Source organism: Staurois parvus, unplaced genomic scaffold, assembly GCF_062004578.1.
Source record: "Staurois parvus isolate SC_StPar_1 unplaced genomic scaffold, SC_StPar_1.0 ptg000350l, whole genome shotgun sequence".
In the NCBI taxonomy this organism is placed as follows: domain Eukaryota; kingdom Metazoa; phylum Chordata; class Amphibia; order Anura; family Ranidae; genus Staurois; species Staurois parvus.
In genome coordinates this window covers 5,294,895-5,309,382 of record NW_028318146.1, presented here as the reverse complement: position 1 = coordinate 5,309,382, position 14,488 = coordinate 5,294,895, and the positions used below count along the sequence as shown (strand labels likewise).

Below are 14,488 nucleotides of genomic sequence, written 5' to 3'. Positions count from 1 at the left end.
TGAATGCAGAGTCCTGGGAGACCAGATATAGTGAATGCAGAGTCCTGGGAGACCGGATATAGTGAATGCAGGGTCCGGGGAGACCGGATATAGTGAATGCAGGGTCCGGGGAGACCGGATATAGTGAATGCAGGGTCCGGGGAGACCGGATATAGTGAATGCAGGGTCCGGGGAGACCAGATATAGTGAATGCAGGGTCCGGGGAGACCAGATATAGTGAATGCAGGGTCCTGGGTTTAGTAACACTTTAAGCTCCGGTCCAGTGACTTTGCCTAGGTTTAGATGATGTCATTAATCTGTTGTATGCAGGAGGAAATATTTCTCCACTCTCTTCTCCCTGCAGTGATCAGACTACAACATTGTAACTTTGTGAACACAGCCAACAACTGCCCATGCATCAGGAGCTACTGTATATGATTATGTGGTCTTTGATCGGGAATTTTCATTTCAGGAAGTAGATGATGCCTGAACAAAGGTGGCTTTATCCTTCTGAAGAGAAAACCAGGTGATGACATTGTCAAGTTTATAGGTAATAAATACCTGAAAGTGTCACACTTACACATTACCTAACCTATTGGCGCTGACGTTACGCAAATATGCGGCCTCTCGGTGGCTGGGCCTTGACGCCGAGCAGCTGCATATTTCCGTACCAAAAGTAAACAAACATTTGCAAGAGCGCGTGCAATGCACGCATTCAAGGTGTGGTAGTGCAGGGTTCAGATGGTTAGCTCCTTGGCGCCGAGCGCACGCAAATATGTGGCCACTCGGCGACTGGGCCTTGGCGCCGAGGGACCGCATATTTACCCAAGGTAAACACAGATGTGCCGTGCGTGCTCCCGGCATATTTACTAGTGCCTCACGGAAAGGTCCTGATCACTGCTTGCAGTCGGGACCTTTCCAATCATGGCGGTCACATGGCCCTAAACCCCGCCCTGCTTCCCGGTGTCACAAATCCCTTAAAGGGCTGGGAAGCGCCAGCGCCAAAGGGTTGAGGAAGAATTCCAGGCAAAATTGTTATTTTCCCACACAATGGGGCTGTGCCCGCACTGCATGGGTTAAATGCTTGTTTTTGTCTAGGGGCTCAGAAAGTAAAGATATACTTACCTAATCCGCCGATCCTCCTAGTGCAAGACCGGTCCCACTGCTCCTGTCGCTCCGCACGCTAACGGTCTTGTGAATAGGCTGTTCCTGATGTCATCACGCACATGGACTGGCTCCAGACATGATGAAGGCATTCCACCACTGAAGGTGGGGGAGTACGGTTTTCCGGAGGTTCAGAGGATGGGGTAAGTATAGCTTTTCTCTGAGCCTCTGGACAAAACAAGCACTTAACCCATGCAATGCGGGCACAGCCCCACTGCATGGGAAATAAAAGTTTTGACTAGAGCTCTGCTTTAAGTGGAACTACTCTGCATCTGAGCACCACAAACTGAAAACACTAATTCATTTTCTAGTATTTAAAGCAAACTCACCCATCCATCCATGTCTCCATGCTTTATTTTGCTGGGAAATCACTTTGAACACCCACCCCCAGAATTTCTGGCCATGACCATCTTGAGTAAGTGCAGATGATTAATGTGGCATTTGCTTCCTGGAATTCATCTGTCCTTAGCTCAGGCATGCATTCAGGAGTGTGCGCTTAGCTGAGAAAGCCCCTTCTCCTGAAGACTCTTGGGATGTATGATATCATTTTCCTAGGTAAAAAATCTAGGAAGTAACTGAAGAAATTAAAAAAAAAAGTTTAAAATGGGAAAGTATATCATGTTTACCTATTTACTATCGGTAGCAGCATAAGGATTAAAAATAGTCAGTGTTGATTTAGAGAGTGAAGTTCCGCTTTAGCATGTTGCATGTAAAGTATATGTAAACCCTCACCTTGTAGAACAACCCATTCAGTTTAAAACAGAAATGAAAGGCAACACATTTGTGTATACATATTGAAAAAAAATTATAAAGACCTTTTTTTCCCCCTTTTTTTTATAAGTGATTACATACGCACAAAGAAATGCAGACCCGCGGGTGGGTGCCAGTAGTTCTAATGGCACGCCTCCCGCACTGGAAAATGCAACCGTACTGGGAACCGAGGTTACTGTGCGGGCTGCGTTTTCCAAAGAAGTGCAGGGACTGCTTCTCTGTGTGTCACGAGGCACGGGAGTCCATTCAAATGAATGGGCTCTTGTGCCCGTGCAAAACGCGGCCCACACGACCGCATAGGTGTGAATCGGGGGTGAAGGACAGCAGGTTGAGTTTCCAGCACAGCTAGAGGACTGACCAATCTGTGCTCTCATGCCTAGTGTGGTCAGTCTTTAATAGGAAAGCAGAGGGACTGGCTGGAACACCAGGGATGTCACACAAAGGAAGCAATACAAAGAGAACAGGATAATTTTTCATACAAGTACATGGAACAGCAGGCACAGATCAGAAATAGGAAATGCTGGGGTAACATATTCTTTATAGAGGTATTCCAGGTGTGGCATTTTTTACTTAGTTACATTGGTCCAGCTTAGATAATGTAACACTGCATATAATATATCTGTGGATATCCCACTAGAGCTGCAGATCATTGTAGTCACCTCTACTCCAGTGATCTCCACTTGCTTCCAGGTACCATGCCAAGAGGCTGCCCTGCTGCATTCAGAACACAGGAGGTCTACCGCTCGGTGCAGACACCATTCAGAGAATGTTTGGCCAAAGAAGGTGACATCACCCACTCCACCTTGTCCAGTCAGAGAATGCTTAGCATTCATTGAGAAAATGCAAAGCATTCTCTGAATGATGCTACGTATAGTTTATACAGCACCCCTGTTAGTGAAGCAAACAGTTAGTTTGGACCACCTTGGCCCAAACAAACTATTTACAGTCACAAATCTTAAGTTACCTTTTTTAAAATTTCCTTTGAAATATTTAATTTATTTTCCTTTTATAATGTTTATTTACTTTAAAATATTGAAAAGCAACTGCAACCAAAGACAGCACTGCTGCTCTCAGTGTTGCCGCTATAACCAATGTGGACCATCCATAAATTTTAGGCAGTTGTCTTGCTATGGGGGTGCAGACTGCACCCGGGTGACACCCTCCAGAGGGGTGAAACCAGGGTTGCCAACCGTCCTTAAAAAAATCTGACCATGGGACGACTTTGAAACTGCACATGCGTCGTTCCAAAGCCGACTGGGCTAGTCCATTTGCAGCCAGGCGCAATGAGTCGGTGCCGCCTGGCACCATATTTGAATGTACTGCAGCACGGCAGTGGGCACACCTCCTGAGTCCCAACCTGGAGCCCGGATCCCAGCCTGCACTATCCCACTGAGCAGCACCAACATGGAGTCCTGGAAACTTGACCCCTGCCCTGCACCATCCATCCATGGCTGCTGGAGACTCCCGTTCCACTGTGAGCATGGCTATGGCCACAATCTCTGGCTGTCTCTTGTATCATGTCTACACAGTGTCTGACCATCCCTTGTATCATGTCTGCACAGTCTCTGACCATCCCTTGTATCATGTCTGCACAGTCTCTGACCATCCCTTGTATCATGCCTGCACAGTCTCTGACCATCCCTTGTATCATGTCTGCACAGTCTCTGACCATCCCTTGTATCATGCCTGCACAGACTCTGACCATCCCTTGTATCATGCCTGCACAGACTCTGACCATCCCTTGTATCATGTCTGCACAGTCTCTGACCATCCCTTGTATCATGTCTGCACAGTCTCTGACCATCCCTTGTATCATGTCTGCAGTCTCTGACCATCCCTTGTATCATGTCTGCACAGTCTCTGACCATCCCTTGTATCATGTCTGCAGTCTCTGACCATCCCTTGTATCATGCCTGCACAGTCTCTGACCATCCCTTGTATCATGCCTGCACAGTCTCTGACCATCCCTTGTATCATGTCTGCACAGACTCTGACCATCCCTTGTATCATGTCTGCACAGTGTCTGACCATCCCTTGTATCATGTCTACACCGTGTCTGACCATCCCTTCTATCATGTCTGCACAGTCTCTGACCATCCCTTGTATCATGTCTACACCGTGTCTGACCATCCCTTGTATCACGTCTGCACAGTCTCTGACCATCCCTTGTATCATGTCTGCACAGTCTCTGACCATCCCTTGTATCACGTCTGCACAGTCTCTGACCATCCCTTGTATCATGTCTGCACAGTCTCTGACCATCCCTTGTATCACGTCTGCACAGTCTCTGACCATCCCTTGTATCATGTCTGCACAGTCTCTGACCATCTGTTGTATCATGTCCACTATCCCAGGCTATCTCTTGTATCATGTCCGCAGGGGGAAGGTAGGGTGACATCATGTTTTACTGCACCAGGTGATACCAACCCTAGTGACGCCACTGAATTTAGGCTCCTGTTTTTCATGCCCAGTTTGGCTTTGGGAATTTTTCTATAAAATGTAGAAAAACATTTTCTCTGGGTCCTCTAGCAGAGCAGGGACACGTTTGGTGTCTTGTGACCTCTTGCCAAGGTCCTGAACTTGGATTCCTGACCTTTTTGAAGCACCTGATCCCGGCGAGGACTGCTACAGCAAAAACACATGTTTCAGTTTGAATCTGAGGACTGTGTCATCACATTAGACATGGTAGAGGAAAGTTCTAGAGTCAGCTTTGGAAATCAATAGTCTGTGGCCATATAAGAGATATGAAACAGATATACCACTGCTTATGGGGCATGTCCAGCTGTCTGCATGGGTGCCCCAATATCCCAGAAAAACAGGGTGCTTTGATGAAGAATCAGAACCCCTGGCCGCTGGCTCTGGCTTATTGACTCACCTCCCACACCTTGCTATTGGCCAGTCATGGCAATCAATGCCTTACCAGCAATGGCCAGCGTATGAAGTAGTGGGCTGGAGTTGGTGAACACAGGAGCTGGCTGCTGTTTCTTCATTGGAGTGTCCTAAGTTTCTAGGGTTTGGAAGGAACTCTGCAACATATGAAAGTTGAAGGTGCTACCTTGAAAGTGTAAGGGGATAGTTTACACAGACTTCTAAAGGGAGTAAAGATAAGGCAAGTGAGCGCAAAACACAAAATATCGGCAGCTAGCAAATAAGGCAATCCTCAGCACCTCAGATCAAAATACAAATAATTGGAATATGCAGCGCCATAAATAGATGATGTAATGTTAAACACAAAATCTCAGCATAATCGCTGGAACATAATATCAAAACCTTGAATATAAAAATTCTGGTATGTGATGAATAAACACAGTAAAAAAGTTCCTGTGGATTGAACACGTGAGATGTACGCAAATAGCAGGAGCTTCAGATGTTCACTTGATCTAAAATCCTGAAGAATCTAGTACAATAATGCGCTCACCACAGGAACATACAAACTGAGCGTTGTATGCATGTCATCAGGTATACCATCAGCAACCGGAAAAGGCCTGGACAGCAATGAGAACAATGACCGGTCATCCACGATAGACACTCGGGGGTCACATCTGGTTCACCGGTGGGTCCAACGACATCCAGCCTCTTGGTGGTACTTCTCCTGGTCCACCTTACACGGCTTGCAAATAACGAGGCAAAAGGTACTAATGGTGAAGCACGTCTTTATTCTGATATATCAACTTAAAATCAGTATACAACTCACATTAGAGTTTCAGGTATTCTCCAAACATATTTAAGGATCCCTGGTGGTCAGTGGTCCCCTGGTGATTATATAAAACAAAGTGAGCTAATAAATTGTCAATGGTCAAATAAGCAGCTAAAAGCACTGAAGATGATCACAACCACCTCTGATATAAATAAATGAGTAAAGTGCAGCGCTAAATAACACAATATAAAATTCTACAAAATTTGATCTAAATTGTTCGATCAAAGATAGATGTTCATAAAATCCTGCGATCGATTCATGAATGTGGTGAACACAGCTTATAACAGATCCGGAAAATGGCAGAAATGCGCACTCACCGACCGCGCATAGGAAATGCGCATGTGTGTATGAAATCCCACAGATGTCGTTATCCTCCGGGACGAGGTGTCATCAGTCGATCTGCTGGGCTAACAGGGCCTCCTTAGGTTTGGATCAGCCAGGATACACGTTCCTTCCAGGTGCAGGGTTCCCTCCTCCGGATAGAATATGTAGCTGTGTCTGTTAGCTAGGTGTCTCATCACACAGCGGAAGCAAAAGAATGTTACATCACTTCTGCTTTCAACGCGAAACAATTCAAGTAGTATTTTTGTCCAACACCTGTATATTCCTATGGGAAAGGTGTATCAGCTCTGTGTTCACCGGTCTTTGGCCTCTGCAACACACAGGAGAAACCCGAAAAGACAACAACTACATCAAACAACGTAAAACCGGCAACTTCTGCATCCAAAAAGTGGTTCCCTGGTGATTAGTGGCGTCTGCTGGGTGGATCCCCTAACATGTTTCGAGCTCGTTATCAAAGGGAGTGTCATTAATGACACTAGTGCACATTCAAGAGACTTAAGACTTAATACACGATCAGAATATCAGACGAATGATTGTCTGCTTTTTTTTTTTTTTTTGCATACTAGTCTCATATCAACAGTGAAGAGGTTACTAAAGTTACAAAAATTCTTTAACGACTGAATAAAAATTCTGAATAATGTAATCCCAGCCACGGCACCACCTATCTGGAGTTTGCATGTTCTCCCTGTGCCTGCGTGGGTTTCCTCCGGGTACTCCGGTTTCCTCCCACACTCCAAAGACATGCTGGTAGGTTAATTGTCTCCTGTCTAAATTGGCCCTAATATGTCTATGTATGAATGTAAGTTAGGGACCTTAGATTGTAAACCCCTTGAGGGTTAGGGACTGATGTGAATGTACAATATACAGTTGCAAGAAAAAGTATGTGTACCCCTTTGTATTACGTGGAGTTTTGCATGAATTGGGCATAAAATGTGCTCTGAACGACATCTAAGTCACAACAATAGAAGAACACAGTCTGCTGAACATAATAATACACAAACATTAGATGTTGCCATGGTTTAATTGCACATAACATGTAAACATTCACAGTGCAGGGAGGAAAAAGTATGTGAACCTTTGGACTTAATAACTGGTTGACCCTCCTTTGGCAGCAATAACCTCAACCAAACGTTTTCTGTATTGTATTTTCATACAGACTACAGAACTGGTTAAACGAAAATCGTACGATCTGGTATCATACAATAACAATTTTCGTGCTTGCTCCTTATATTTTTTTGGACGGCTGCTGCGTACTAACAATCAGATTATCGTTCGATCGTTTTATAAACAGCATTTTCGTCTGATATTCTGATCATGTATACGGGAAATTAGTTTACAGACCTAGCTAGGCTTTCTAATAAGAGAGCCTAGCACTGTCTTGATTGCCTGATGGTAGGAAAACAATTGTCAATCCAGATGATCCTGTCTCTGTTAGGAGAAGGGATAGGTTTCTCCGAATCATTTCAGCAGTATAAATGATCTGATCTTTCTGGCAATTGGTGCTCCCCTGTCTATAACAAACCTAATGCTAACACCATGTACTGTTTTATGAGCCCGATAATATGGTGGATAAATACTACTTTCTTGGGCTATCATTTTAGATTTGTGCATATTTAAATCTGTTCTCCATGGAAGCATGACCTATTTTGTCAAGTAGAAAGTTGTGTTTAGCTAACTTTGTGATCCTGGCGCCCCTGTCAGACAGTATAGCTGGGGCTGTGACACCACTTCTATGTGCACTTAAGCCATACAATCTACTCTAAGGCAGGCCATACCTTAAGCAATTTTCTTTCCTGCAACCAGAAAATTGCTCGATTCCCTCACCATCACCCTGCTAGCAAAACACAATGGTCACTGCTGGAGGCTGTAGCTGCCGGAAGTGATCGCATGTAAAAAATCTGACAGGCTGGTTGTACTGAAGTGGATCAATGGATCGACTTCAGTACAACCAGCAAGGCCATTGATGGATCCAATTTCAGTCGGTCCTTGCTGAGCTGACCGAGATTCTATCTGTCTGTGACCAGCTTAAACCCCTGATTGGACAATGGATAGAGAGAAAACAGGTGGCGCACACACCTAGTGCATTATCCAAGGTTTATTGTAGGAGTGAAAGAATAATAAAAACATACTCACAGACGAAGCATGTATCTAAAAAGCATAGAAAAATGACAATGACCACAACGGCAGGCAAGGTGTTCTCACTATCAGTGCGGTCAAATGGCTGACGCGTTTCGGGGACAAATCCCTTTCCTCAGAGCTGATGACCAACCTCTGATGCTGATGTATGATGAATGGAAAGTAAGAGCCTTGCTGTTGATGCCTGAGTGGGATGGTGTGGGAGTGTGCTTTAAAAGCACACTCCCACACCATCCCACTCAGGCATCAACAGCAAGGCTCTGTTTTTCTACATTTTTCTACATTTTCAGCATCAGAGGTTGGTCATCAGCTCTGAGGAAAGGGATTCGTCCCCGAAACGCGTCAGCCATTTGACCGCACTGACAGTGAGAACACCTTGCCTGCCGTTGTGGTCATTGTCATTTTTCTATGCTTTTTAGATACATGCTTCGTCTGTGAGTATGTTTTTATTATTCTTTCACTCCTACAATAACTCTTGGATAATGCACTAGGTGTGCGCGCCACCTGTTTTCTCTCTATCCAGTGACTGATTTCCCCGTCTGAGGAGGGCTGCACCCCTGAAGCATTTCCTTTGGTTGTCGCTGTCCTGGTACCCTTGGCTTCCCTTTTGGCTGTGCATATCCTGAGGCGCTGGAGAGTACATACGAAACCTGATTGGACAATGAAGGGGCAGCAGATCACGAAGGTCATCCCTCTGCTCTCCTGTAAGCATGTTGACAGACAATATTGTGCAAAGTAATAAAAGCCTGCTCAGTATGCTGACCCTTGTGTTCCCAGTATGAGTGTTTTTATGACAGGAAGCTAATGTTAGGATATATTCAGGCATTTATACTAGTTCTGTTTACATTTTTAATGCGTAACCAATTTTTTTTTTTCAAGCTGAACAAGAAATACAAACATAAAATAGATATAAAGGAGATTTGCACAGCAACATAGTACAGTGCTGTTTGGCAGGGCAGGAGACCTGATTTTTCTCAGCTGCAGATAAGTAACACTTACAGGTCTTGTCCCTCCCCCATGCTGTTAATGGATAGTAAAGGAGAAGCAGAAGACTGATCTGCTCATCACTCTGCTCTCTCCTCCTATCATCATGTTCCTTGTTAGCACATGAGCACAACTGATTAACTCATTGTGATCTCCCAATCTGAGCTCTGCTGTACAGGGAATGGCAGGAGGCTGATACCTAGTCACATTTAAGTACTTACACAACCTTACACAAAAAAAAAAACACATTTCTGGCATTTAATAATGAATACAGTGCAACATTAATTTCTTTTATATCTGCTTGGAGTTCAGCTCTAAAGGAGAGCCCCACAGAGCATCATTTGCATGGAAACTGGTCCAGATAACATAAGCCCAGTGTAAATCTATATTCCTGCTGCTAGCAACATCCTTTACACAGATTGTTCTTGGAGTAAAGAGACATCTGAATGATAATTCCTCAATACAGAGGCTGAATCAGAGCCTGTCCCCACTCTGTCCCGAGGAATTGTGCGATTCAGCTCGTCTCCCAGCGTGCTTTCTGCTCCCCAGAATAAATGTCCATTTTCTCACAGGACAGAACAATGAGGCCCAGCTCCCCGGCTCAGTCTGCACGGGCCCGCGCTTTGTGCCGGAGAAGAAGAAAATGTTCCAGCCTGAATAAATGGCTTTCTCATTGGGTGAATGGCTCCCTTGTTGCATGCAGGCTGATGGATTCAACAGAGCTGGGAATGAATGGACGCTGTGAGGACCGCAACTGCCTACAGCGGCTTCAGTGTCAATAAACGCCAAGCTTGACGCCCAAACCTCATGCGAGTGTGGCTAAACCTAAACTCATGATTTTTCTTTTTGTAGAGCCGTGAAGCTTAGAGAGACCCTGTGGCTAGGTTTTTTCATTTCTACAAAAAACTTCCCATAAGATTAGATGTGCATTTATAAGTGGTTGTAAACCCTTACATATACCCTGGCCTCAGATGATACACAGAGATGAAGTAAATCCTCCTACATAATTTGTACCGGTTTATCTGTAGCCCTCTTTTCATTACAGCCATTCAAAGTACAGGATATATATGGCTTGTCTGTGCTTTCACAAAGCAGGGGGCGGGAAGCTAAATGTCAAGGTCCTACCTTTTCCCAGAGGTTATGTTTCTCCATGTGCTGGCTTCCATGTTGGATTTCTGCAGAGCATGGTGGGAATCTTTTATTTGGTTAATTTGGTTTTTGATAGTTGGCTAACTGGCTGACAGTTTGAACTGGCTTTTCTTATCCCCCTTGTTGATAAGATGTACATATCCTTGTTCCTTGCCAATAATAGCCGCTATTAGATTGGGGTAGGCCGGCAAGTGGAACTGGATAGTTCTACCTTTTTGGAAATTTTTCACATAGTGACAGCCCCCCATGTTCACTGTTTAAAAAGCCAGTTATAGACCTGGGCAGGTGATCAGTTTTTTCTTTGGGAATCTTTTATGCCTTCTGGTCTCTGAGGTCCATCCCCCAGAGGAGTGTGGCTGATTACATATAAGCCTGTGGTCCGCACATGCCCTTTGCACTTGTGTCTTTGTGTTGCTATAACTGTTCTGATTCTCGTGACTCTCCTGGAATCTGACTCGGCTTGTGACCTGACCATTCTTTGTGTTCTCCTGTGATCTGACCCTCTGTTGCTGAACTCGGCCCGTGACCCGTGATTCTCGTCTGCTGTCCTGTACCGTTTTGTCCCGTTGTTGTCGACCCGGCCTGCCCGACTACTCTATTGTCTTTTCCACCAGCTACACCCCATTGGCGGCGGCCATTACCGCAACTGAGGTGTCTCGGGGGCCGCGACCTGGTTCCTGGCTGCGTCAAGTCCATCCCCACCATCAGGGGCCCTGGTGAAGGGCAGCCTGGGACTTAGACTCCGCGCCCTGGGGGACTTCGGTCTGTGGGTGGTGGTTGTCGCCAGCCAGTGCATTACATTGTTATTAGGCCTGCCTGTCCGTTCCTCAGCTCCTGCCCTGACACTAAAGTTCCACTATGCAGAGCTCAGTGAGAGCTGATTGGATGGAAGAGACACCCCCCTTCACACAGCAAGCTAAGGCTATTAATCATAGGCTGTGTGCTGGAGCTTCCTCCCCTGTTATCTTTTTTCTCTTGGTTTCAGGAAGATTTGTCACAGGTGTTGATAGAGTAGGAACAAAGCAGCAGATAGAATTGAAACAAGTGTAATCTATAGATTTATATGTTTTGCTCATATTTCATGTCTGAGGTTTACAACCAGTTTAATGTATGTTATGCATGTCATTTAAATGTAAAAGTCTCCCTTGTGTAAAAGCCATGAGACTGCTGCTGGCCGTCCTCTTGGATGTGATGTCAGCAGCCCCAGCAGACTGAAGCTGTGAATCAAATGATACTCTACAGTATCCTCCCTCCCTAAATCCTGGACAGCTACAAAAAGGGTTATGTAGGAAAGTAAGGAGAGTGGCGGAAGAGCTGGGCCAGCACAGAGGGTAATTAGGCACTCCCAGAGGTGGAGATGACTATGACATGCGGTGTGGGGTGCTATGGAATTGACTCTTCCTGGAGTAGTCAATTTTTCTACCAAGTTAAGTGAATAAAAAAGTATGCAATGGAAAAACACTGCATGTACGCTTTTAACCCCTTCCTGACCGGCCGTTGTATATAAACGGGCGGACGGTGGCACTGCAGGGTCGGGTGGCCTTTTATAAACAGCCTCCCCGCACCCTGCTTGTGCGCGCTCCCCGGGAGCACGCAGCACCGCGATCTGGTGCCCGCTGTGTCCTCCGGATACAGTGAAACACCGATCGACGGACGGGACCTCTGTACGAGGTCCCGATCATGTGATCACTGATTGGCCAATCAGTGATCACATGCAAAGTAGTAAGCAAGATGTCACTTGTGACATCATTGCTTACTACGTGTGAAATCTGTGAATGATCACAGAGGTCACATGGTACAAGGTGATTCACAACAGCCTTGTACCATGTGACAAGCTGTGACCAATCACAGCTCACTCAGTAGTCCTCAATGGCTGCAAGAATGCAGACAGAGAGAAAGAGAAATGATTGCTTTTACATCCTATATGGGTGTAAAAGCAATCAGTGTAAAAAAAAAAAAAAAAAATCTTCATCACCCCCCAAAAGTAGTGCAGTGTCACCATGGTGACACTGTACTGCTAGGTTGACAGTATGTAAAAAAAAAGATAATAAAATAAACAATAATATAAAGAAAAATAAAAATTAAAAATTTTTTGTTTTAATTATAATTTTTGGTTATAAACTAATTTGGCTTATTTTATTTTTACTAAAAAGATAATGGAATAAATTTTGGCCAACATTTATGATGAAATATTATTTATTTGCAAAATTTTATAAGAAAAACACTTTTTTTCAAAATTTTTAGATATTTTCATTTACATAGCAAAAAAAATAAAAATCCCAGCGGTGAATAAATACCACCAACATAAAGTTTTATCTGTCTAAAAAAAACGGTAAAAAATTCATATGGGTACAGTGTGTTGCATGACCGTGCAATTGTCATTCAAAGTGTGATAGCGCTGAAAGCTGAATATTGCCGTGGTCAGAAAGGGGGTAAAAGTGTCTGGACTGGAAGTGGTTAAAATGTTTGATTTTTTTTCTGTGCTTTTACCTGCAACGTTTTAAATTGGTAACAGGGTGTCTTTAAATAAAAAAAAAAAAGTAAAAATAAAGCAATAAACACTGCCACAGTGCAAACATCCACCTGATCCTGTAAGGGTAGAAATATTGCACTGCCAACTCTTGCCTTCGCTGCCTGGTACTTCCACTCGAAGCTACTCTTTTTTTTGTCTCTTCTGGTTACTCTACTGGTTTTTACTATCCCCCAACAGCTTCCCCTTTTAGTTGCAGAGGCAGCAGCCAGGGGCGTACACATGCAATGGGCACAATGCTTTGCTTTGCAGCCGCCGCAGAGATTATACCCGTTGCTTTAGGTGGGTGTAACATCCACCGAGTGTGATCCATTCAGGTAAATGGGGCCGCTTTGAAAGCACCCCACAACCATGTGCAATGCACGCGTTTGCGATGTGGTAGTGCAGGGTTCAGACGGCTAACTCCTTGGCGCCGAGCGCATGCAGATATGCGGCCTCTCGCCGACTAGGGCTTGGCACCGAGGGGCCACATATTTGCATACCCAATGTAAACAACAGATGCGCCATGCATGCTCCCGGTACATTTACCGGCGCCTTACAGAAAGGTCCGGATCACTGCTTTCGGTCGGGATGCTTCCGATCATTTGACTGCCATGACAGTCAATCACGGTGGTCTCATGATCTTAAACCCTGCCCCCGCCTCCTGGTGTCACAAACCCCTTAAAAGGCCAGGAGGCGCCGGCGTCAAGGAGTTAAAGCAGACGGTGAGGAGTCGATCTGATGCCTCCTCGCCACTTTTTAAATTCTTCAAACATGGATCGCTATTCAGAGACCAAAGCAAGTGTGAATGAGCCCTTATGGTGATATCAGCTGATGTGGCCAATATGGCAGGCCCCGCTTCCCCTGCTGAATTTATTTTATATTATTATTATTATCATTATTATGGGGAATGTAACAGGAACACACAAGATGGGTGAGAAAATACAAAACTCCTAGGTGGATGGGAACAGGTTGGGGAATAATGGCAGGGTGGTCTCGTTGTTGGAATATCCAAGATGCTTAAGAAGCCAGGGGCTGACTCAGTCCACCAAGCTCCATCTAAATCTAAAATACCACTTTTTGGATGGACTGACCCTTTATAGTAGCAGAACACCCACCAACATCACTGGTGGTTGAGGTGACATTCCTCCACAGTGATAACATTAGTCACAGGCTCCATCAGCACTCTTTCTCCTTTTAACTTTTGTAAGAGGAAGTCTCTCCCACCTGTCACTCCACTGTCACACCAAGGCCTGCCTTGCAACAAACGGCTTTCTTATTTTTGGAATGTGGAGCGTTCTTTGGGTTCCACAGGAACTGTGACAAGCTGTAAAGGACTCCTCTCTAATGGAAAAGCAGGATATTGTTTTAAAATGATGAAGCTCTTCAGATTACTGTGAGGGGTACAAGGTGTGACATTTGCTGTGCTCTTTCCTCAGCAGACCTCTGGCCTCAGTTTCAAGTCCTTGACTCTTAAGACTTTGATAAAAAGAAAGTGTTATGTATGTATTTTCTTTGCGGTTATATTTACAACCAAAAAATGCTAATTAAAAAAAGCATTTCATTTTTTGTTGGGTTAAGATGAAATATTGCACATTAATATTTCAGATTAAGCTGCCAACAGATGAAACTCTTGGCTCCTTTTCACCAATTTATCTGGCTAATCCTCACTGCTTTGCTTAAAGCGGAACTAAAGGCAAAACTTTTATTTTATAACCCCATGTCAATTTTCCCATTGGGGAGATTTCCCTTCACTT

The 14,488-nt window shown here is 44.7% G+C and overlaps 1 protein-coding gene and 1 long non-coding RNA gene across 2 annotated transcripts in view; one reads left to right on the top strand and one right to left on the bottom strand.

The window, feature by feature from the left end:
- Positions 1 to 14,488, top strand: part of ABTB2 (ankyrin repeat and BTB domain containing 2) — a 185,530-nt gene that overhangs the window by 50,861 nt on the left and 120,181 nt on the right. The window lies entirely within an intron of this gene.
- Positions 5,550 to 6,827, bottom strand: LOC149456731 (uncharacterized). The gene is made up of 2 exons (XR_016313824.1): positions 5,929 to 6,827; positions 5,550 to 5,666 (listed from the first exon to the last, which is right to left on the bottom strand). It is a non-coding gene; the product is annotated as an uncharacterized LOC149456731 (long non-coding RNA).